A 22,692-nucleotide genomic window follows, 5' to 3' on the forward strand; every position below is an offset into this window, starting at 1 on the left:
CAATCCTAAAGGTGTAAGTTGTGCACCTGAGCTTTTGGGAAAGGCTGACAGGAAGGTTTCATGGCCATGAAGGTTTTTACTATGAGGAGTGAATCCTGAAGATTCTTACTTGTCCCTAGGATCTGGTAGCCTGTTGTGAGGGAAAAATATTTTTTTCCAAGTGATAGCTATGTTATTTTTCTCATTAACTATTTAAGTTGCTTCCTCAGCTTGAAATATCGATTGGAAAACACTGAAATAGATAAAAATATTTAATCATGAAATTGCAGCATCTTGAGAAGCCAGACTTTCTTCCCTTCTAAAATGGCTTAATTTAGCAGTCCAGACTGGCCAAGAACCCAACTTTTATTAGTTACTTCTTTTTATTTATCTTGGAACTGTATTTGAATAGTTTGGTATTCCAAGTGGTAAATACAATATGTTTATGTCAACAGATACTGGACCAATGGCTGAATGCAATAGTTTTTATGATAATTTTGCACTTAATAATTTTAATTCCCCCAAGCCATGCTTTCAAAATGTCTCATATAATTGTTAATAATATGAACTATCAAACATGATATAATTTACATTTCAGAAGCCATACTGTGAGCCAGATCTCTGAATCTAGGCAGAATGTCCTTACTTTGGGATTTTGTTATCTAAGATCTAAACCTGTCCCACACATGTGTAAGGGTGCCTGCAATGTCAAGGGTGTACAAAATGAATTGTTTTATTTTATGGAACTTTGACACACTATATAACCTATGTGTGTTCTGTGTATTTTTTTCTTCCCCTCTAAGCTTAAAATGAATGCAATGCTTAATACATTGTCATATTAATTTATTTTTAAGGAATTTCTTTAACATTTAAGTTCCATTTTTGAAGAATTCTTTTGCGATCACCAGACTGTGTGTTGTATTAAAAAGCCTTGTGAAATTTTAAGTTGAAATGTAAGTGGGGTCCTTGCCCAAAACTACCGTAACTACTTGAATTCTTTGGATATCTCCACAAAATGCTGGGAGTCTTTGTTCCCTGCAATAGCAAAAGGGGCATGGTCAGTCTGCTTTGTTGATTGGCTTAGTCTCTCACAAAGCAAGTCTTCTAAATGTTTTTTACTTTGCTTCAAATATATATATAGGCCATTACCTGTATCCGTGTAATCTCAGTGTACAAATCAGCAGTAAGGTGATACTTAATCACGAATAAAAGTAACAATACCAGAGGAGTACATGGCACAAAGAAGTTTGCAGAAAACTGTTGATTTCTTGATTTTGTACCTTCCCAGTCTTTTGGGCCTTTTTTTGTCATTCCTTGTTCATGCTCAAGCTGTGCTCCTCTTTTTGTTCTTCTCCCTCTTAACCCTGCCTTTTAAAATCCACTGCTCGCTGTCCCCCAAATTTACATGCTCTAGTCTCCAATGTGGCTTGTTCAAGGTTAAGATCAGTTGTTCTGGGATGAACAGGCTCTTAGAGATTGCCAGTTGTGCCCAGGGTTACTGATTTGCATTAAAAAGCCAGGTTAGTAATTTATGAGGAAGACTATAATTTCTGCACAGAACTTCTCATAGTGCATTTATCCTCTATAAACAGCCTCCTTCAAAAATTAAGTAAAGTTAAATTTTTAAAAGGTATATATTAGTCTGTGTGGTCTTGAACAAGTCCTTCACCTCCCCAAGTCTCAAGTTGCCCCAGTCTCTAAAATGGGGATTATGGATACTATTACACTAGTGGGCAGGAGTATTGCAAAGATTTTATAATGTGGCCTTCCTAGTAAATGTGAAGCATTGCATGAAGAATTATTGCTTTCTGGGATCAGAGTAGTTCCCAACCAGGTGCCCATTCCTGAGTCTTAGTACTATCCCCCTAGCTTTTGCTAGGAACAGCATATTTAGATTTATCTTTAAGATTCATCTTTTGAGTGCTTGAACTGCCCTTTAAGTTCACAAGATTGTTATCTTGCATTAGAAGCAAAGGGCTCCTAATTACTTTATCAAGAAAGCAGAGTTTCTCTTTTAATAATATGGTGATAGCTCTATCTCTGCTCAGGAAACATATGCCTTTGTCCAATAATTCTCTAATGACTTTTAAGGCCAAAATACATTATTTTCCTGTGATATTTGCATTTTAGTATCGAACAGTATTTTAACTCTCCTTATAATACAAGTCAAACTTTCTGCTTCTATGCCTGTCGGTGAACTTTTATTATTTTTTTAAATTTTTTTATTGATATATAATATTTGGACAAATTTACCGAGTATGTGTGATATTTGTTAGATGAAGAGAATGTTTAATGATTAGGTCAGGGTATTTAGGGTAAGCATCACCTTGAGTATTTATCATTTCTATATTAATTATGGGAACATTTCTTTATATATATGTGTGTATATGTATATATGTGTGTATATATATGTATGTGTGTATACATATATTCACATGTATACACACATACATATATATACACACATATATATTTTTTGAGGCTAGTGTTCTTTTTTTTTTATTATACTTTAAGTTCTAGGGTACATGTGCATAACGTGCAGGTTTGTTACATATGTATACTTGTGCCATGTTGGTGTGCTACACCCATCAACTCGTCAGCACCCATCAATTCATCATTTATATCATGTATAACTCCCCAATGCAACCCCTCCCCCCTCCCCCCTCCCCATGATAGGCCCCATTGTGTGATGTTCCCCTTCCCGAGTCCAAGTGATCTCATTGTTCAGTTCCCACCTATAAGTGAGAACATGCGGTGTTTGGTTTTCTGTTCTTGTGATAGTTTGCTAAGAATGATGGTTTCCAGCTGCATCCATGTCCCTACAAAGGACGCAAACTCATCCTTTTTTATGGCTGCATAGTATTCCATGGTGTATATGTGCCACATTTTCTTAATCCAGTCTGTCACAGATGGACATTTGGGTTGATTCCAAGTCTTTGCTATTGTGAATAGTGCCGCAATAAACATACGTGTGCATGTGTCTTTGTAGTAGAATAATTTATAATCCTTTGGGTATACACCCAGTAGTGGGATGGCTGGGTCATATGGTACATCTAGTTCTAGATCCTTGAGGAATTGCCATACTGTTTTCCACAATGGTTGAACTAGTTTACAATCCCACCAACAGTGTAAAAGTGTTCCTATTTCTCCACATCCTCTCCAGCACCTGTTGTTTCCTGACTTTTTAATGATTGCCGTTCTAACTGGTGTGAGATGGTATCTCATTGTGGTTTTGATTTGCATTTCTCTGATGGCCAGTGATGATGAGCATTTTTTCATGTGTCTGCTGGCTGTATGAATGTCTTCTTTTGAGAAATGTCTGTTCATATCCTTTCCCCACTTTTTGATGGGGTTGTTTGTTTTTTTTCTTGTATATTTGTTTGAGTTCTTTGTAGGTTCTGGATATTAGCCCTTTGTCAGATGAGTAGATTGCAAAAATTTTCTCCCATTCTGTAGGTTGCCTGTTCACTCTGATGGTAGTTTCTTTTGCTGTGCAGAAGCTCTTTAGTCTAATCAGATCCCATTTGTCAATTTTGGCTTTTGCTGCTGTTGCTTTTGGTGTTTTAGACATGAAGTCCTTGCCCATGCCTATGTCCTGAATGGTACTACCTAGATTTTCTTCTAGGGTTTTTATGGTATTAGGTCTAACATTTAAGTCTCTAATGCATCTTGAATTAATGTTCGTATAAGGAGTAAGGAAAGGATCCAGTTTCAGCTTTCTACTTATGGCTAGCCAATTTTCCCAACACCATTTATTAAATAGGGAATCCTTTCCCCATTTCTTGTTTTTGTCAGTTTTGTCAAAGATCAGATGGCTGTAGATGTGTGGTATTATTTCTGAGGACTCTGTTCTGTTCCATTGGTCTATATCTCTGTTTTGGTACCAGTACCATGCTGTTTTGGTTACTGTAGCCTTGTAGTATAGTTTGAAGTCAGGGAGCGTGACGCCTCCAGCTTTGTCCTTTTGACTTAGGATTGTCTTGGCAATGTGGGCTCTTTTTTGGTTCCATATGAACTTTAAAGCAGTTTTTTCCAATTCTGTGAAGAAAGTCATTGGTAGCTTGATGGGGATGGCATTGAATCTATAAATAACCTTGGGCAGTATGGCCATTTTCATGATATTGATTCTTCCTATCCATGAGCATGGTATGTTCTTCCATTTGTTTGTGTCCTCTTTGATTTCACTGAGCAGTGGTTTGTAGTTCTCCTTGAAGAGGTCCTTTACATCCCTTGTAAGTTGGATTCCTAGGTATTTTATTCTCTTTGAAGCAATTGTGAATGGAAGTTGATTCCTGATTTGGCTCTCTGTTTGTCTGTTACTGGTGTATAAGAATGCTTGTGATTTTTGCACATTAATTTTGTATCCTGAGACTTTGCTGAAGTTGCTTATCAGCTTAAGGAGATTTTGGGCTGAGACGATGGGGTTTTCTAAATATACAATCCTGTCATCTGCAAACAGGGACAGTTTGACTTCTTATTTTCCTAACTGAATACCCTTGATTTCTTTCTCTTGCCTGATTGCCCTAGCCAGAACTTCCAACACTATGTTGAATAGGAGTGGTGAGAGAGGGCATCCCTGTCTTGTGCCAGTTTTCAAAGGGAATTTTTCCAGTTTTTGCCCATTCACTATGATATTAGCTGTGGGTTTGTCATAAATAGCTCTTATTATTTTGAGGTACGTTCCATCAATACTGAATCTATTGAGCGTTTTTAGCATGAAGGGCTGTTGAATTTTGTCAAAAGCCTTTTCTGCATCTATTGAGATAATCATGTGGTTCTTGTCTTTGGTTCTGTTTATATGCTGGATTACGTTTATTGATTTGCGAATGTTGAACCAGCCTTGCATCCCAGGGATGAAGCCAACTTGATCATGGTGGATAAGCTTTTTGATGTGCTGCTGAATCCGGTTTGCCAGTATTTTATTGAGGATTTTTGCATCGATGTTCATCAGGGATATTGGTCTAAAATTTTCTTTTTTTGTTGTGTCTCTGCCAGGCTTTGGTATCAGGATGATGTTGGCCTCATAAAATGAGTTAGGGAGGATTCCCTCTTTTTCTATTGATTGGAATAGTTTCAGAAGGAATGGTACCAGCTCCTCCTTGTACCTCTGGTAGAATTCAGCTGTGAATCCATCTGGTCCTGGACTTTTTTTGGTGGGTAGGCTATTAATTGTTGCCTCAATTTCAGAGCCTCCCTTGGTCTATTCAGGGATTCAACTTCTTCCTGGTTTAGTCTTGGGAGAGTGTAAGTGTCCAGGAAATTATCCATTTCTTCTAGATTTTCTGGTTGATTTGCATAGAGGTGTTTATAGTATTCTCTGATGGTAGTTTGTATTTCTGTGGGGTCGGTGGTGATATCCCCTTTATCATTTTTTATTGCGTCTATTTGATTCCTCTCTCTTTTCTTCTTTATTAGTCTTGCTAGCGGTCTGTCAATTTTGTTGATCGTTTCAAAAAACCAACTCCTGGATTCATTGATTTTTTGGAGGGTTTTTTGTGTCTCTATCTCCTTCATTTCTGCTCTGATCTTAGTTATTTCTTGCCTTCTGCTAGCTTTTGAATGTGTTTGCTCTTGTCTCTCTAGTTCTTTTAATTGTGATGTTAGAGTGTCAATTATAGATCTTTCCTGCTTTCTCTTGTGGGCATTTAGTGCTACAAATTTCCCTCTACACACTGCTTTAAATGTGTCCCAGAGATTCTGGTATGTTGTATCTTTGTTCTCATTGGTTCATTGGTTTCAAAGAACATCTTTATTTCTGCTTTCATTTCGTTATGTACCCAGTAGTCATTCAGGAGCAGGTTGTTCAGTTTCCATGTAGTTGAGCGGTTTTGATTGAGTTTCTTAGTCCTGAGTTCTAGTTTGATTGCACTGTGGTCTGAGAGACAGTTTGTTATAATTTCTGTTCTTTTACATTTGCTGAGGAGTGCTTTACTTCCAACTATGTGGTCAATTTTGGAATAAGTGTGATGTGGTGCTGAGAAAAATGTATATTCTGTTGATTTGGGGTGGAGAGTTCTATAGATGTCTATTAGGTCCGCTTGGTGCAGAGATGAGTTCAATTCCTGGATATCCTTGTTAACTTTCTGTCTCATTGATCTGTCTAATGTTGACAGTGGAGTGTTGAAGTCTCCCATTATTATTGTATGGGAGTCTAAGTCTCTTTGTAAGTCTCTAAGGACTTGCTTTATGAATTTGGGTGCTCCTGTATTGGGTGCATATATATTTAGGAGAGTTAGCTCTTCCTGTTGAATTGATCCCTTTACCATTATGTAATGGCCTTCTTTGTCTCTTTTGATCTTTGATGGTTTAAAGTCTGTTTTATCAGAGACTAGGATTGCAACCCCTGCTTTTTTTTGTTCTCCATTTGCTTGGTAGATCTTCCTCCATCCCTTTATTTTGAGCCTATGTATGTCTCTGCATGTGAGATGGGTCTCCTGAATACAGCAGACTGATGGGTCTTGACTCTTTATCCAGTTTGCCAGTCTGTGTCTTTTAATTGGAGCACTTAGTCCATTTACATTTAAGGTTAATATTGTTATGTGTGAACTTGATCCTGCCATTATGATATTAACTGGTTATTTTGCTCGTTAGTTGATGCAGTTTCTTCCTAGCCTCGATGGTCTTTACATTTTGGCATGTTTTTGCAATGGCTGGTACCGGTTGTTCCTTTCCATGTTTAGGCTTCCTTCAGGGTCTCTTGTAAGGCAGGCCTGGTGGTGACAAAATCTCTAAGCATTTGCTTATCTGTAAAGGATTTTATTTCTCCTTCACTTATGAAACTTAGTTTGGCTGGATATGAAATTCTGGGTTTAAAATTCTTTTCTTTAAGAACGTTGAGTATTGGCCCCCACTCTCTTCTGGCTTGTAGAGTTTCTGCCGAGAGATCTGCTGTTAGTCTGATGGGCTTCCCTTTGTGGGTAACCCGACCTTTCTCTCTGGCTGCCCTTAAGATTTTTTTCCTTCATTTCAACTTTGGTGAATCTGGCAATTATGTGTCTTGGAGTTGCTCTTCTGGAGGAGTATCTTTGTGGCGTTCTCTGTATTTCCTGAATTTGAATGTTGGCCTGCCCTACTAGGTTGGGGAAGTTCTCCTGGATGATATCCTGAAGAGTGTTTTCCAACTTGGTTCCATTTTCCCCCTCACTTTCAGGCACCCCAATCAGACATAGATTTGGTCTTTTTACATAATCCCATACTTCTTGCAGGCTTTGTTCATTTCTTTTTCTTCTTTTTTCTTTTGTTTCTCTTCTCGCTTCATTTCATTCATTTGATCCTCAATCGCTGATACTCTTTCTTCCAGTTGATCGAGTCGGTTACTGAAGCTTGTGGATGTGTCACGTATTTCTCATGTCATGGTTTTCATCTCTGTCATTTCGTTTATGACCTTCTCTGCATTAATTAGTCTAGCTGTCAGTTCTTCCACTCTTTTTTCAAGATTTTTAGTTTCTTTGCGCTGGGTACATAATTCCTCCTTTAGCTCTGAGAAGTTTGATGGACTGAAGCCTTCTTCTCTCATCTCGTCAAAGTCATTCTCTGACCAGCTTTGATCTGTTGCTGGCGATGGGCTGCGCTCCTTTGCAGGGGGAGATGCGCTCTTATTTTTTGAATTTCCAGCTTTTCTGCCCTGCTTCTTCCCCATCTTTGTGGTTTTATCTGCCTCTGGTCTTTGATGATGGTGACGTACTGATGGGGTTTTGGTATAGGTGTCCTTCCTGTTTGATAGTTTTCCTTCTGACAGTCAGGACCCTCAGCTGTAGATCTGTTGGAGATTGCTTGAGGTCCACTCCAGACCCTGTTTGCCTGGGTATCAGCAGCAGAGGTTGCAGAAGATAGAACAGCGAGTGTACCTGTCTGATTCTTCCTTTGGAAGCTTCCACTCAGGGGTGTACTCCACCCTGTGAGGTGTGGGGTGTCAGACTGCCCCTAGTGGGGGATGTCTCCCAGTTAGGCTACTCAGGGTTCAGGGACCCACTTGAGCAGGCAGTCTGTCCCTTCTCAAATCTCAACCTCCGTGTTGGGAGATCCACTGCTCTCTGCAAAGCTGTCAGACAGAGTCGTTTGCATCTGCAGAGGTTCTGCTGCTTTTTTGTTGTTGTTATTTATCTGTGCCGTGTCCCCAGAGGTGGAGTCTACAGAGACAGGCAGATTTCCTTGAGCTGCTGTGAGCTGCACCCAGTTGGAGCTTCCCAGCGGCTTTGTTTACCTACTTAAGCCTCAGCAATGGCGGGCGCCCCTCCCCCAGCCTCACTGCTGACTTGCGGTTAGATCACAGACTGCTGTGTTAGCACTGAGGGAGGCTCTGTGGCTGTGGGACCTTCCTGGCCAGGTGTGGGATATATTCTCCTGGTGAGCCCGTTTGCTTAAAGCACAGTATTGGGGTGGGAATTACCCGATTTTCCAGGTGTTGTGTGTCTCAGTTCCCCTGGCTAGGAAAAGGGATTCCCTTCCCCCTTGCGCTTCCCAGGTGAGGTGATGCCTCGCCCTGCTTCAGCTCTCGCTGGTCGGGCTGCAGCAGCTGACCAGCACCGATTGTCCGGCACTCCCCAGTGAGATGACCCCAGTACCTTAGTTGTAAATGCAGAAATCACCGGTCTTCTGTGTCGCTTGCGCTGGGAGTTGGAGACTGGAGCTGTTCCTATTCGGCCATCTTGCTCCGCCCCCCAGTTAACTTTTATTAAACGTGCACTCCATGTTGAGCCCATTACAATCTTTCAGATTTTCTGTAAGTCTGTTTAATATCTTTCTCTTTCATTTTCTTTTTTTTTTTTTGAGACAGAGTCTCGCTCTCTCGCCCAGGCTGGAGTACAGTGGCCGGACCTCAGCTCACTGCAAGCTCTGCCTCCCAGGTTTATGCCATTCTCCTGCCTCAGCCTCCCGAGTAGCTGGGACTACAGGCGCCCGCCACCGCGCCCGGCTAGTTTTTTTTGTATTTTTAGTAGAGACAGGGTTTCACTGTGTTAGCCAGGATGGTCTCGATCTCCTGACCTCGTGATCCGCCCATCTCGGCCTCCCAAAGTTCATTTTCTTTACATAGTCTTTCATGAGCCATCTACACAAATAATTTCTTCTTGATATTCAGAAGCTATGTTGGATCCTTTTTTGTTTGAGACAGGGTCTCACTTTATCACCCAGACTGGAGTACGGTGGCACAAACATGGCTCACTGCAGCCTTGACCTCTTGGGCTCAAGCTATCCTTCTGCCTTAGCCTCCTGAGTAGCTGGGACTCCAGGCCATGCATTACCATAGCTGGCTAATTTTTGTATCTGTTGTAGAGACCAGGTTTCTCCATGTTGCCCAAGCTGGTCTCAAACTCTTGAGCTCAAGTGATCTACCCACCTCAGCCTCCCGAAGTGCTGAGATTACAGACGTGAGCCACAGTGCCTGGCCTTATGTTGGAATTTAAACAAGTTAAGAACAAGGCAAGAATATTATCTCTATTTCTTCTTCAGTCTCCTGAACTAACTTTTCTCCTATCAAAATTAATTGCACTTAATTCAACATTTATTGTGTGCCTCCCATTTGCAAGGAACCAGGCTAGGCTCTGGAGGAAATAAAAGATATTTAAGATTTAAGCCCTATCTCAAAGAACTTACATTTTCATGTTTTGTTATTTCTACCTATTTAATAACACTTAGGCATCTTGAAAGTAGGAGACAAGCTGCCTTTATCATCTCTATATTATCACAGGCATTAATAAATATTAAGTTGGACTCACTTTGATTTGAGTTTGCCATTATCATAGCCCAGCAGACCACAGAAAACACTTTTGTAGATAAGAAAACTGATTTTTCAGAATCATGAATAAGAAATTAATATGAGATTCTGGCATTCCACCCCAGTTTCAAGGCTTTCGTCCTCCAGTATTGTTTCATTTGTGACTCGACACCTTGAGTTTTGTTTGAACAGTTGTTGACTGACTAAATAAATGACTTTTTAAAAATGAGTTCAGCCAAATCCAAGGTCCTAATAGAAATCAGTCCTGAGACTGAGAAAGAATAACAGTCATTCAGTTTGATTTGCTACTATATATTTTTCCCTTAAAGAATTCAGAATCCTTAGAATGTCCTTGGGAGGTAGAGAGGGTCATTCTTCATTCTATGGTTAAAGCATCAGAGGTAGAAAACAATTGTCTTTTGTGACATGAAATAATTTGTGAGGGTGGTGGCTAGATGCTCCTCTTTAGGGATATGTTCAAAGCAGCTAAGATGGTAAGTGGCCACGCTTATTTCTGTCAGTTGTGTATTGGGACCATGTATACCTTAACAGAGAATCCCATGCTGTAATGATTAAAGAAAACTCAAACGGGGCCCAGGAAATTATTTGTGTTAATCTCATCCATCCTTCCATCTTATCACCCACAGAAAAGATTAGTAATTGAAGGCCAGTAGGGAAAACCAGATGGAAGGAGGAAGATGGAAGATAAACATCAGTTTCTCAGTTCCAAAGAACCAGGCCAACAGAAGACCAAATTGTAATTTTCCAAGCCAGCTGCAGTTTTGGAAGTTTTCTGTATCTGGGCCAACTAAACAAAATCACTTAAATTACTGATTTGAGGGTTAGAAAAGAAAGCAATTAGAACACAACTGCTATTTCAAAGTCTTTATTTTGGTGAGGAAATAATCGTTGGTGGCAAAATCTTCATTCATCTAACTTTTCAAAAGGAATCAACTCTGGTAGCTTATAGAAGAGTATCACCATTTGGGGTACAAAGCAAGATGAGACTATCAAGCTTAGTTAATCTGGTCTTGGCCACATTGCTCACTAACTTTGTGGGCAGTTCTAAAAGAATCTGCTTTCCAGTTGTAAATCCTCACATTAGACCACATGCTCTGGATCTGTAATTTTCATCTTATGCGTTTTGCTCCATCGTATTTTCCTTTTTTGTTTGGAATCATTTCTCTTTTCTCCTAATATTTGTACCTCTCAGAGATTGGAAAACAATAGCCAAACACTTGTTTTTATATGGCCTCATAAATTAGTCCCTAACTCTTTGGGGGCCTCTTTAAAATCACTATAACTGGTCAGAAATGCTTAAACATAACATTGTATTGCAATAACTGGATTCTTTCAACAGGAAATTATAGGCAGCTATAATGGCTACTAATCTTATCCTTGTCTCTATGTCCCTTTTAAAGTATGCTGCATTATTTTCACTGTGGTTTGTCAGTAACTTGAAGGAATCAACCCTATTATCCTTCATTTCGTTAGCTTCTAACACCGTTCAGTGAACATTCACTGAATGCTGTAGGTTTGCTGATGGCTTCATTTACATTCTTAAATTTTACATCTCATCCATTGTAAACATTTTCCTTGATAATATCGACATTAGTTCATCTTGTACTTATTTACTAACAATGTTTAGTAGAAGGTCACCTTTATGGTAAAATTTCCCTCCAAAAATAGGGGCTTTTATGCAAGCTGCAGATTGTTTAGCACCTTCTTAAGAGATTTTACACCCCTCTTCCTTTCACCCACTCAACGGGAAAGGATATCTGTTCTGGGTATAGTTTGCTTATTAACTTTAGAATGGCTTTGGGCTGCCGCCTAAGTTCATAGTGAGAAAAAAAGTATAGTCCTCATCCCTTGAGAAAGTTCTGTTTTTCTTTATAATGTGGAAACTCTACAAATGAGCCTTTATCCATGTTTCTAAGAATTTTTAAAAAGTCAACTTTTTAAGGTATAATTTACATGCAGTAAAATGTGCACAGTTCCATGTAGTTTGATGAGTTTTGACAACTATATGCACCTGTATAACCAACCCTACAGCCATATATAGAAACTCCAGAAAGTTCCCTCATGCCCTCTTACAGAAAAATTTTAAATTGTTGACATAACAGGTGACATCTTATTTTTAATTTCTTATATTTGAAGTACTCCTTTCTTTGTTTTTCCTCTTTTTATTTATTATAAACATATCATCTAATTATCTTTAATATCTACCTTCCTTAACTCCGATTTTGGAATGTAAAATTTCTCAGGTCATTTTTCTTAGGGAAATATGAGCAACAAAGGAATTAGAGGTGTATAGTAGTGATTACAAAGCAGTATAACTTGTTGAAGCTTTCAGTCCTATCATTAGGAAGTCTTCACCTTTTAATCAGTAATAAATGCTTCAATAAATTTGAGTACACCAATAAGGGAGGATACCTGGGTGCAGGGAGGAAGAGCCTCACTGCTCTGTTGGGATCTTCGACCTGAGCCAGAATCACTCAGCCAGCCCTCCTTTAATCATTGGCTATACCTTTGCTCTTCCTTTCTGGCCTGAACAGGTCCCGCAGAAGGTGATACTCATGATCACAGTTGATGGGAAAGTAGAGCACACCCTACTCTCTAAATGTGAACTGTACCTCATGGTACCAGGTACCACAGTGAGAAAAACTAGCATTTCTGCATTTCCCTCTCCCAGTCTTACTCAGATGGGAAAATTATGGCAGTTGTATGATTTCAGAGTTTCTTATGGAACACCACTACAACATTTAGATTTCTCTCCTTATACTCCTTGAAACTATGTAGGTGCAGCCCACTCGACTGTCCTGTAGAATGGAGTTCTCCTTTACCGAGTCCCAGGTGAAGAATGACATTCTCTTGTGTGACAGCCTCCTATGGGTAGATTGTGGGTTGTATAAAATTCCTAGAGAAATGATTAAAACTTTTCTTCTGTTACCTTTAGGAAAACCTATTGGAATGTAATTGTTTGAGGAATGTTAATATAGGCAGAACCTTGACTTCATTCTAATTTCTTTAAAAAAGATTAAATCATTTGCATATTAGTTTTAGTAACTGATTTCAATGCATCTTGACTGGAGTAGGCCCTCCAGTGATCTGGAATTGTTCTCTAAGGAAGCAGCCATTAGGGGCTCAACAGTCTCTTCTTGTGACCTGCCTTTAGAATTCTGCATGGTTTATTGGCCACATTCTAGACGTGTAGTGTTTCTTAAGGCTGGGAGCACCGGGAATCGTATTGCAGAGAGGAGGGCACCAGAGTACCAAAGTAGTAGAAAATTGTAGAAATATTTCATTTGCACTGACTAACTCATCATGTTATGCCAACAAGTATAGGTGATATTTGTGAGCAAGTCCAATCATATTATCTAAAATTGTTCTTAAATTTAAAAACAAATCATGTTGATATATCTAATTAATAAATATAAGATTTTTCCAAGTTTTTTTTTTTTTTTTTTTTTTTTTTTTGAGGCGGAGTCTCGCTCTGTCGCCCGGACTGGAGTGCAGTGGCCAGATCTCAGCTCACTGCAAGCTCCGCCTCCCGGATTTACGCCATTCTCCTGCCTCAGCCTCCCGAGTAGCTGGGACTACAGGCGCCCGCCACCTCGCCCGGCTAGTTTTTGTATTTTTAGTAGAGACGGGGTTTCACCGTGTTAGCCAGGATGGTCTCGATCTCCTGACCTCGTGATCCGCCTGTCTCGGCCTCCCAAAGTGCTGGGATTACAGGCTTGAGCCACCGCGCCCGGCCGATTTTTCCAAGTTTTAAAGAAATATAAGCTCTTTATAAAAAAAATTGGAAATATACGAAAAACAGAGAAAGAAGGAAGGGGCTTCCTTATAGCTCCACCATTCGAAGACAACTTTATGTTAACATTTTGATGAGTTTCCTTTCAGTCTGTCTTCCTATGCATAGATTAATGTATACTTTTATATTTTAATTTTAAGTAACTCGTGTTTATTACTTACAAAAATAATAAAACTATGAGAAACAATGAATATATAAATTACCCCAGATTACACCATTGACAGAAATATAACTAATAATATTCTGCTGTTTATCCTTCCAGAGTTGGGGGGCAAGGGATCTTTCTTCTATATAAACTACTTTGTAATTTGCTTTATTGACCATTAGACTATGAACAATCTTTCCATGTGAATATACATATATATTTCTGCTTTATGTTTTAAATGCCTGTATAATACTCCTTTATATGCAGGAATTTAGTCCCTTAATTTTTTTTATTCATTCATTCTTTAAATATTCATTGTGTAATTAACAAGACCATCATGGCTCTCTTCATGAAGTTAATTTTTGTCATTCACACCCAGAATACAAAAAAAGAAACTTATTTGCATCATTTTTAAAGATGAGGAAACTGGAGTAGAGAGAGAGAGACTCTTTTTGCCAGGACATTTTGTTCTTTAGTGATTGGTAATCAGTACTCTTTTTCCCTGTGCTCTCTATGTTTAATAATAAATCTTCCTTAAGTAATCTTTTTTTTTTTTTTTGAGACAGAGTCTCGCTCTGTTACCTGTGCTGGAGTGCAGTTTGACGCAATCTCAGCTCACTGCAACCGCCATCTCCTGGGTTCAGGTGATTCTCATATCTTAGCCTCCCGAGTAGCTGGGACTACAGGTGTGCACCACCACACTCAGCTAATTTTTTGTATTTTTAGTAGAGATGGAGTTTCACCATGTTGCCCAGACTGGTCTCCAACTCCTGAGTTCAACTGATCTGCCTGCCTCGGCCTCCCAAAGTGCTGGGATTACAGGCATGAGCCACTGTGCCTGGTCCTTAAGTAATCTTTAAAAAAAAAGAAAAATTAAGTAAAGAAAAAGTTGTCATTTTAACGGTCTTTGTAAGTTTAGAATTTTGTTTACTCTTGTAAAATGGCTTTTTCATTTGTTTCCAGAATATTTAATGCTCTAAAAATCAGCATTTATTTATAAATAAGGATAACTAATAAAAATTTAAATGTATAAATTAATTTCCTTTGGGGATAATTAAAAACTTGTGCAAATTGTTTTTCTTAGAATAGTCTGTATCTTTAAAATTATAAAACTTCTATATGAGAGAAACATTTTTCTGAGTTTACTGAATATAGAAAGTTTGTACATTAGCTTCATATGTAATCATAGTCAAGCTTGTCTACACTTTAGAGTTGCCCAGTTCTAAATTCACAAAGTATTTTGAGAGGAAAGGATTTCCATAATTTCCATCTGCAGCATGCATAGAGGGGCTTAGCTGAAATTGTTATTTAAACCAGAACTATTTTGCTATCTTGTGGCTATAACATTCTAATTACCACGTATTTCAATGTGAATAGTGAATTCCCTTTGTCCCTTTACAGATAAAGCCCCCCCAAAATGCCTTTCCCTAACTAATGAATATGAAAATGCTTTTTTTTGGAAGCAGTGTTACTGCAAAGGGATGGGTTTTTCTGTATTTTGTTTTTAAAAATCATACCGACATTGATTATAAATGTTTTTAATATTGCATCACTTTTGATTTCGTACAAAAATATTTTAAACTTTTAAACTAATTTATTTTTCTTTAGAACAAGGTACTTAAATAGTAATGGATCTTTAATGTTTTATCTGGTGTTAAGACTCCTAAAGAATTTCTATATCCTGTATGCTAAGTTTGGTCATAGCTTGGAGTGATCCACAGTATCTGGTTCTTTTTCTGCTATTCTTTTCCTCCCTTAATTTCTTAACTTCTTGAGATTTGTTTTTCATAAAGATCCACCTTTACTCTTTAAACAGAAACACTTCAAAAGCAGCTTTATTACATGTTATGTCCTATTTATCCAGCAGTTCCCTCACATACAGAAAAATAACCAACTTTTTAATTGGGCATCTACTTGGAAGAAGAGATCTGGATCCTAGTCTGTCACTTTAGCTAATGATTTTTGCTTTAAGCATGTCTTAATAACCTCTCTGGGTCTCAGTAGTAAAATGAAGGACTCAGCTTCATAGATGACCACAAGGTCCCTTCTAACTGCCATAATTTTCTACCCATATGTTCTTTTTGTTAACCCTTAAGAGTTTTTTCCAATTAAAGATTCTGTACTGCTGACAACTTACTCCAAGAGGTAGAATAGGCTGAACATATACAGGTTTAAGTATAGACATGAATACTTAAATCTGCTACTGACTAGGATTATAAATCTTTGAGCCAATCAAACCATTCCCTTTGGCCTTAAGAAACTGAAGGTCTCTTCTAGCTCCCTGCTGTACATTTCTAAGAATTGTAAAGCTTAGAATTATAACAGAAATAACTAACATTTATTGAGCGTGGTGTATCAGAAGCTGTGCAAAGTACTTCACCAGGTTATCTCCTTTAATCTTTAATGCAATCTTTTAGGGATAGGTATTAACATGGAGATCTTTGGGGGTGATAGATTTATGGTGAGTTATCAAGATATTCTAGGGGGCTGTCTTAATAGTGCATCCTCTATTTTTGGGAATGAAATCATAGAGAACAGCCAGACCCTTCCACACAATGCTCCTTAGTATCACTGTAGAGACTTAATGTTGGACTGAGTAAAGACTAAGTAGATCACTATCTTTTGAGTAGTTAGGTTACCAAAGGGAGTAGTACCTCTAGAGCTGCCCAAAGGAAGTTGAAGCATGATTCAGACTGACCATTAAAGAATGTCACTCTAGAATTGCAACTCTTATGTTCAGTTTTTTAAATAAACTCTTACCAAATACGAAGGAACGAAGATTCCAATTCATTGAATAAGAAGACCTATGATATCAAATTTTAAATATAGAAAAATAAAATATTCTTTCTTAAAGTGTAGCTTAGTTCTTTCTTAGTTGCTTATGTCAAATGCTGTCCTCTCTTCATTAAGTATCACACAGATGTACACATTCAAATAGTCTTGTTCCTTTCATACAATAAATAAATACAACATACAACAACAATAAATAAATAAGAAAGGATTTAGACTTAGTGGTTGTGTAAATTTATACATAAGTGTGCACTAATTCAACAAGTGAATTTTATTTTATTTTTATTTATTTATTTAGAGACAGGGTCTCCATCTGTCAACCCAGGCTGGACTGCAGTTGTGTGATCATGGCTCACTGTAGCCTCAAGAACTCCTGGGCTAAAGCAGTCCTCCGACCTGAGCCTCTGAAGTACTGGTACTACAGGCATGCGCCACCATGCCTAGCTAATTTTTTTTGTAGCGATGGGATTTTGCCATATTGCCCAGGCTGGTCTCAAACTTCTGGGCTCAAGCGGTCTGCCCACATCACCTCCCAAAGTGCTGGGATTACAGGCATGAGCCACTGTGCCCAGCCAGAACATGTGCATTTTAAATAGCAGTATAAGGATAGATACAGGTAAATTTTAAAAATTTTTAAATAATTGAGCCATATTAAATGATTAACCTAATTTATTTACATATTAATGAAATCTGATAACTAAGATTTATAATATAATGCATATTGCATTTATTATATTTTAGATAGTCAGCTTACATTTACATCTTCAACAGTTGACTTAAACTCAGTTTGACAGTTTTAGGTTTTCATCATTTCAGTCTTCAAAGTGCTTATTAGCATTTCATTATCAAAGTTGAAGCATACCTAGCTCTATAGAGTCTATATGTAACACTTACTGTAGAGAGTTTACTATTATTTAGAAGTTAAAAAAAGGAAAAGAAAACAGAAACAAACAAAAACCCTCTCAGGTCTTTAACACAATTTGTCAGTTTATCATTTTCTTTTTTTTTTTTTTTTTTTTTTTGAGACGGAGTCTTGCTCTGTCCCCCGGGCTGGAGTGCAGTGGCCAGATCTCAGCTCACTGCAAGCTCCGCCTCCCGGGTTCACGCCATTCTCCTGCCTCAGCCTCCGGAGTAGCTGGGACTACAGGCGCCCGCCACCTCGCCCGGCTAGTTTTTTTTTTTTTTTTTTGTATTTTTAGTAGAGGCGGGGTTTCACCGTGTTAGCCAGGATGGTCTCGATCTCCTGACCTCGTGATCCGCCCGTCTCGGCCTCCCAAAGTGCTGGGATTACAGGCTTGAGCCACTGCGCCTGGCCAAGTTTATCATTTTCTATGTTATCTCTCAGAAGAAGAGAAATCAATAACACTGAAGGATTAGCATTTCATAACTATAAAAGAAAAAAATTAAAGATGGTCTTACTAATGACAGTACGTATGAGAAATAAAATAAGTAGAATAAAACTTTAAATTTGGGGGAAGTTCTGAAACATGCGGTGATAAATAATTTTTTATTAAGGTGCTAAGTCAGATCAGGATTCTCACCAATGAAGCTTTCTATAAAATCGAAATATCTGCAGAAATTTTGATTCAGTATAATCAACATGGAGCCTAAACATCTATATTAGTATATTTATCTTTCTATGTACACTTCTGTATCACATGTGTGATTCTATTGCTCAGTAGAATTTACAACTAATAGATTAGATATGTGATTCTGAAGCTTTTTGGAGTTAGGACCCCTTTACACTTTAAAAATTACAGAAGACTTTAAAGAGCTTTTGTTTATGTGGGTTATATCTATTGATATTTACTATATTGGAAATTAAAATAGATTGTATAAAATATCTTTAAGAAACATAAAAATTACACGTTAACAATATTATTAAATAAGCAATTTTTGAAACAAAAAAATTTAGAAGAGTGGCAGTGTTTTACATTTCTGTGAATCTCTTTAATTAATGGCTTAATTTTAAGGAAATGAAACTGGGTTCTCATAAATGCTTCTGTATTCAGTCTGTGGTGATAGATTGTTTTGGTTGAAGTATATGAAGAAAATCTGGCCACACATAAACATGCAGTTGGAAAAGACAGGAGTATTTTAATAGCCTTTTCAGATAATTGTGGTATTCCTCATTGATACCATACCAAAACTAGACAAGTGGTAATTTCTTAAAGGTTACTTGTAATGTGGAGTCTGAAACCTTATTAATAGCCATTTTTTTACTCTGTTACACTGAAACCCATTGGTCTATTGAACTCTGAATGGAGCTTTCAACTGTGCATGATTTTGAAACATCATGCATTGGTCACTTGAAAAATATTGGTTCACTGAGTTATGTAGGTCTTCCAAATGTTGACATATTTTATACAATATAAAAAAGTCACATTTGTTAATATTCAGAAAACTCATTTAAGTAGCAGGAAGCTGTCAAGTTTAGGGTGGCAGATACAGATTTTCCAAAATTCTAATTTTACCTGAAAGTTTTAATGTTATCATTGACTGTCAGTTGTTTTCCTTGAGGTAGCCAAAGCACTTCATTCATTTCATAGAAAATGGCAAACACCTGGCGGAGCTCGTTGACTCAAGGCTGTCATCCCAGCACTTTGGGAGGCCAAGGCAGGCGAATCACGAGGTCAGGAGATCAAGACTGCCCTGGCTAACATGGTGAAACCCCGTCTCTACTAAAAATACAAAAAAATAGCCAGGCGTGGTTGCAGGCGGCTGTAGTCCCAGCTACTCAGGAGGCTGAGGCAGGAGAATGGCATGAACCCAGGAGATGGAGCTTGCAGTGAGCCGAGATCACACCACTGCACTCCAGCCTGGGCAACAGAGCAAGACTCCGTCTCAAAAAAAAAAAAAGCCAAACACGCAAGTCTGAACAACCAAAATTTGTTTTACACATTCTTTCAAGTAAAAAATGGTACTTCTATGGAGAAAGGTGCTAGCTCAGCTTACTACTAAAACAAAGAATACTTTTCTTCAAGACAACCAGCTCTAAAGGGAACCCAGAAATACCTTTTATATCATGTGATGTGAACCTAACTTTCTCTTTTGGAGAGGTTTTCAAATGTGGAAATGTAAAACTCTAAATTTAGTGTAAGCTACAGGAGAAGAGACCATGAAAACAAACAAAAGGCCTACAGTAACTAATTTAATATGCCATTGTTCATTAAAAACAGTATCGTGGCCGGGCACGGTGGCTCACGCCAGTAATCCCAGCACTTTGGGAGGCCGAGGTGGGTGGATCAGTAGGTCAGGAGATTGAGACCATCCTGGCCAACATGGTAAAACCCTGTCTCTACTTAAATACAAAAATTAGCTGGGCATGGTGGCATGCACCTGCAGTCCCAGCTACTCGGGAGGCTGACACAAGAGAATTGCTTGAACCCAGAAGGTGGAGGTTGCAGTGAGCCAAGATTGCGCTACTGCACTCCAGCCTCGCAACAGAGCAAGACTCCGTCTCAAAAAAAAAAAAGTATCATTGGTATAACATAATGTATTAAATTCTATACCTAGTATCTCAAAGACCCTGAAAAATGAAACCAACAAAGAAACATTATTCAACTGAAGACATGGTTTGATATTTTGATAGTGAAAACATAACAAAAGCATATGCTTTAAGAACCTTTCTACAGCTGATCCTGCAGGAGGAGATATTTTAGGCAAGTTTTTTTTAAAACAATATACTTCTTATTTTCATGTCTCTATTATTAAGACATGCATTTTAAAATAATGAAAATAACTTCATTTTGCAATTTTATAGCAAGTTATGGGTTTGAGTTCATAGAAGGAAAAGTGATCAGACTTTAGGCTTATGAATGGTAGATACTGCCTGAATTCCCTTTTCCTTCTAATATTTTCTTGGAATTTATTGCAGAGGGTTTTTATTTATCCAAAAATTTTCATGGCACTTTACATTATTCCTCCAGTAATAGTTGTTTTGGTCCTGCAGATTAGTTTAAACCACAGTGATTCAACAACCTATGGAATAGAAAACTAGAGTTCATGAATCCTAAACATCCTCCTTATTTCAGGTGGCACATGTTCTCTCAGCACAACAAATGTTTTCAATTCAATGTCTCCTTTAGTCAGTTATGTTGCTAAGATACCTATGTTATCAAGATTTTCTCTCTAACATGTTTTTAGTTCATATTCTGCATGTATTTTGACTGCCAAATGAAGAAACATTATTTAAAATGCCATTCTTCTTAGCACCTCTGACCTGCCATTACTTTTTGAATAACCTAGATAAAAGACAAAAGGTTTATACATTTCTTTGTATTAAATCTGTTCTGACCGTATAAGGGCAGGAGACTGAAATCATTCAGACAGGCACTCATCTGTGAGTCTGAAGAATTCAGTGAGGCTTACGAATGTGCCATGAATTTTGCTCATTCTTTTAACATTTATTTAGCATCTACTTTGTCCCAAGTCTTGTGTTAGGCTATAAGACTGATGCTAATGATGATAACAATATCAACATCGCATCACCACATAGTCTTTGAGAGTTTTGAGAGCTCTCTGCATGCTGGGTACTAAAAATATATGCCTTATGTATATTCCATACATCCTACCTATATTATCTCATCTCTTCCTTCCAGTGCCCATGAAGTATAGGTACTGTCTTCATTCCAGTTTTACAAATAAAGAAACTGAGACTTATCTAAGATCCCATAACTAGTAAATGGAGCTAAGATTCTTTTACAAATAGTCTTTACTCAAGAGCCAAGCTTTTAACCACCTAACACTAAATTTTAAAAATTTTAAATTTTTAAATTTAAAACAATTTAATTTTTTAAACGCTTTATGGAAGGAAGGATTAGGCATATTGAGGAGGAGAGTTTATAAACTTCGGCTCCCTGTCTGTATTATTTCTGATAAAAGGACCGTATGAGATGGTCAAAAACTACCCTGTGGTTTGGACGTCAGAGGTCTTTAAAAACACATCCATATTGGAAAGAGCGAGAAATCTGGGATGGAGAGAGGTGTAGAAGTCACCTGTGAGAGTGTCAGAAAGCCCGTGAGAGGAGGGAGCAGTTTGGAAGGAGGGCGTGGTCATAGATTTCATGGACAAATTCAACTTTTGTTAGAAAATGTGATTATGGGACTAAAATAGGGTGGGAAAATACATTATTCATGTAGCACTTATCTCAATTATAATTTATTTTTTAAATATGTATTTAATATTTGGTCCTTGTAAAATAGTATACCACCCTAGTCTCTGGTGTGAAGCTGTAGATTCATTAGTGCCTAGCATATAGTAGATACTCAATAAAATGTATGTTGAGTGTAAACTATGAGCACTTAGTATTGTACATATATACTTTGAGCATTTCAGTAGTTTCATTTAATGAATTTGTGGGTTTTATAAAGTTTTTACACTTTGGCCACATGTCTAGCACCCAGAAATTTTTGTTTTTTTACATTATATTCTTTTAAAGATAAAATGTGTCCTAATTATATAATTACTCAATGAATTAGCCAATCTGCAATCTCTGTTATAAATTTAAGACTTGTTTAATTGTTTTACCCATGAGATTGAAAAGGCTTTCCACCTTGTAAATTATGTATGTCTATTTGGTGGATTTTAATGGAAAGCTTAATTAGCTATTTCTAAAAACAGTTTAATTAGTTACTCAAGAGACTACACTCTCATTTCATTGGTTTGGAGGTAGTTTTGTTGATTTGTTTTTAATTTAAGGATCAGGAAAAGCCAGTGCAAAATTAACAGAAACAAGAAGACATGCTACTCAATGACTCTCTTTGAAGCCCTGATACATTATCTGACAAAGAACTGCATGTATCTAAATGAGATCAACATATCACTTTACCCCCCATCCCCCACCATCAAAATAATGGAAAAGTTTTTTTTAACTCTCAAGTCAATCACCGAGGCTGACTTGACTTCTCTGTATGTTGTAAACCAGTTGTCAGGCTTAGAAGTGAATTAAGAGTGGTCATTTCTAGTTGTGAATGTTTCTGTTTGCTGATGGTTCTGGGTCTTCATGACAGCTGAGCCTTGCTTAGGGTTAAGAGTCAGCCTGTTAAGTGATTATATCCCTATGTCTCAGGCAAGCACAGTAGAGTAGAGAGAGGATAGGGTGTGAAGTCAGAAGGCCTGGTTTCCATCTTGGCTGCTTTGCTTACTGATTATTTGCCCTGAACAAATACCTTAACATCAGTGAATTTCCTTTTTGAAAAACAAGAATAGGAAGTTACAATGAAATAGTATATATGACAGATCACTTT

The 22,692-nt window shown here is 37.8% G+C and overlaps 1 protein-coding gene across 4 annotated transcripts in view; it reads left to right on the plus strand.

Moving 5' to 3' along the window:
* CHN1 (chimerin 1) overlaps nucleotides 1-22,692 on the plus strand; it is a 222,758-nt gene that overhangs the window by 139,212 nt on the left and 60,854 nt on the right. The window lies entirely within an intron of this gene.

The sequence above is a fragment of the Trachypithecus francoisi genome, unplaced genomic scaffold, assembly GCF_009764315.1.
Source record: "Trachypithecus francoisi isolate TF-2019V2 unplaced genomic scaffold, Tfra_2.0 Lachesis_group13, whole genome shotgun sequence".
NCBI lineage: Eukaryota > Metazoa > Chordata > Mammalia > Primates > Cercopithecidae > Trachypithecus > Trachypithecus francoisi.